Here is a 3,286-nt window from a genome sequence, read left to right on the forward strand (position 1 = left end):
TACAGTATGAGTAAGAGATACCTACTTTTTAATATTCTAATTTGCTTTTATTTCATTAATAAAGCTAATTTTTTTCTTCTTCCATTTCCTGTTTGTAATTTTTCTTCTATTAATCCTTTCTTTATATCATTATCCCATTTTTCTACTACAGATTATCAATTTTTTCCCTCATTGATTTAAAACAACACTTTAAGCCTCTCCTGCCTCTGCTGTCACCTCCTCCACCAGCGCCATTCACTGCTGTGTGTGGAGGGTGAGGCAGGGCTTCTGCGGCCACCATGAAGCCTGACTCAGTGAATGAGGACAAGACAATTGATCTCATGTTGCCAGAGTGTATTTTTGGCATTTAGTTGAAGAAAGCTGGATAACATAAACAGAAAGAATTCTGGAAGATGTTTCACTGCTGTTTTTTCTCAGACTAGTCTGAAAGGGAAAACACCCATTCATTCTGGATTGGTGGATATGAAGTACAAAATATTTTCCAGATAATTAAAGGAACATCATCTGTGATCATCTCCAGAAAGAGACCATCAGATGGAAACTATCAAAAAGAAAAAAAGACTTGTGTATTAAACATTTTGACCAGTGCTCTGAATCAGATCAAGTGGAATTTGTGGAACATTTTATTTCTTGAATGTGTCACTATCAGCATGGACATATTAACTCTTACCTGAATCCCATGTTGCAGCAGAACTTTATCACTGCTTTACCAGAGCAAGGCTTAGATCACAAGGCAGAAAACATTCTTTCCTACCTGGATTCCAGGTCTCTGTGCAGTAGAGCTGATTTGTAAAGAATGGCAAAGAGTGATCTCAGAAGGAATGCTTTGGAAGAAGGTGATTGAATGAATTTTACACACAGATCCTCTATGGAAGGGACTCTCAGAAAAAAAGGTGGGATCAGTACCTGTTTAAAAATAGACTCACAGATAGCCCTCCCGATTCATTTTGTAGGTCATTACACCCAAAGATCATCCAGGACATAGAGACTATATAATCTAACTGATGATGTGGATGACACAACTTGCAGAGGATTCAGTGTCACTCTGAAAATAGTAAAGGTGTCTACTGTTTGCAGTATGGTGATGAAAAAATTATCAGTGACCTATGAGATAATTCTATTAAGATTTGGGATAAAACCAGCTTGGAATGTTTGAAAGTGTTAATGGGACACACAGGCTCTCTCCTTTGTCACCAGTATGATGAACATGTCACTGTAACTGGCTCTTCAGTCTCTATGGTAAGAGTCTGTGATGTGAACACAGGTGAAGTTCTGAATACACTGATCCACCACAATGAGACTGTATTGCACTTACACTTTAGCAATGAACTCATAGTGACCTGTTCCAAGGACCACTCCATCACCATGTGGGACATCACTTCTGCCACTGATATCACTTTATGCTGTGTCCTGGTTGGCCATTGCACTACTGTCAATATGGTAGACTTTGATGATAAGTACATCATACATGCCTCTGGTGACAGAACCATCAAAGTGTAAGGCATGAGTACCTGTGAATTTGTTTGTGTTCTGAATGGGCACAAGTGAGGCATTCCTCCTGTACAGGAATCAGCTAGTTGTTAGTGGATCATCAGATAATGCCATTAGGGTATGGGATATCAAATTGACACCTGTTTAAGAGTCCTATTGGGACATGAAGAGTTGGTCCACTGCATCCACTTTGATAACAAGAGGATTGTCATCAGGGCCTATTATGGGAAAATTAAAGTTTGGAACTTGCAAGCTGCTCTTGACCACTGCACACCAGCAAGCACTTTGTGTTTGTGCATGTTGGTGGCACATTCTGGTCATGTGTTTCAGCTTCATTTTGATGAGTTTCAAATCATCAGCAGCTCACATGATGACACTATTTTGATTTGGGATTTCTTAAATGTGCCTCCCAGTGCCCAGAATCAGATGCACTCTCCCTCCAAATCATACACTTACACCTCCAGATAACAGTCTACACTTTTAACCACTTCAGGTATTCCTAGTCTTGAACTACTGGTTACATGGCTACCAAATGCCTAAGGGAGTTCATTCACAGCTGAATTAAGAAGCTGTAATTGGTTCTATATGCTGGGTACAGGCAAAGCAATCTAACTATTCAAGTGAGATACTTATTTTTGAATCATGGAGAGATTGAAAGAATTTGAGCACCATGGGATAATTAACACATGAAGCACAATGACTTTTATGTTATTATTTATAAGATATCAGTAGTCACATTTTTATTATTAGCAACATAATCCATAGCCTTCTTATATATAAGTTTAGGAGATGAGGGTCTTCCCCTGTTTCTTTTAGAGTAAACTACATGTTTCTCTTGGTTGAAGTAGGGTGGGTATTTCCTGATGAAGGATTGGATATATGTGACAAGCTTTGATTCTCACGGCTTTTTTCTCCAACCTCAGCTTGGATGCTTAGTGCTTGGACTGTCTGAGAGTGAAAACCCAGAGGAAGATAATTGGTGGCAGAACTATTAACAACAAAACCAGTGATGAGAAGGGAATTGTTATTTCTACTGAAATTTAACCCTTTCCAAGATATGCAGATTTCCCATACTGGTCTGGTACATTCTAAGTACATTCATGGGATACTCACATATTTGAGATGCACTATGTATACCCAGAACTCTGCTATACTTATGGTGGGTAAGGTAGTGGGTAAGAAATAATCTTCTCTCCACCATTTACACTAATTTGTCCAGCCTCTATTAAAGCTGTGTATTCACAGAAGAGATATGAGAGGATTTATTTTCTTCATGCATCCTATGGCCTCAGTGTGGAAATAATTCACACATTCACTATTTTAGTGGTAGTGCTTTGCTTAGGATTGTGGTGAACATAAGAGACAGAGATGAGAAATTGCACAACTTAGTTCAGTAGGGAAGCAGATGGTTCATAAGTTAATCTTGATGAGTCCAGTGTTATGAATGCTGGGGTCAGGACTATGCCATGTCAGGAGAGCACAATAAAGAGGACAGTAAAGGCAATGAAAAAGAATGTATTTATTTTGTCCAAAACTTTTTACAGTTTTGAGAGAGTATTTTCACATTTTGGAAAGATGTTTGAAATTCTCACTACCATCTTGTCCCCAGTTAACCATGCACTCTCTTAAAAAACATGTGAACAACTTTCTAAGTGGAAGCAATGAACAGGTAATATTGTTTCCTTATTTTAAGCTGGGCACACAGGAGAGGTATTGTATGTATAGTAAAATTGTAGGACCAGTGAAAATATTTGAAGAACTGTCAAGAGAACAGAACACGTAAGTCTATTTGTCA

The 3,286-nt window shown here is 38.4% G+C and overlaps 1 pseudogene; it reads left to right on the forward strand.

Moving 5' to 3' along the window:
- Nucleotides 1-482: 482 nt before the first annotated feature.
- Nucleotides 483-1,959, forward strand: LOC119525786 (annotated as a pseudogene).
- The last annotated feature ends 1,327 nt before the right edge of the window (nt 1,960-3,286 follow it).

This window comes from Choloepus didactylus, assembly GCF_015220235.1.
Source record: "Choloepus didactylus isolate mChoDid1 chromosome 26 unlocalized genomic scaffold, mChoDid1.pri SUPER_26_unloc2, whole genome shotgun sequence".
NCBI classification, from domain to species: domain Eukaryota; kingdom Metazoa; phylum Chordata; class Mammalia; order Pilosa; family Megalonychidae; genus Choloepus; species Choloepus didactylus.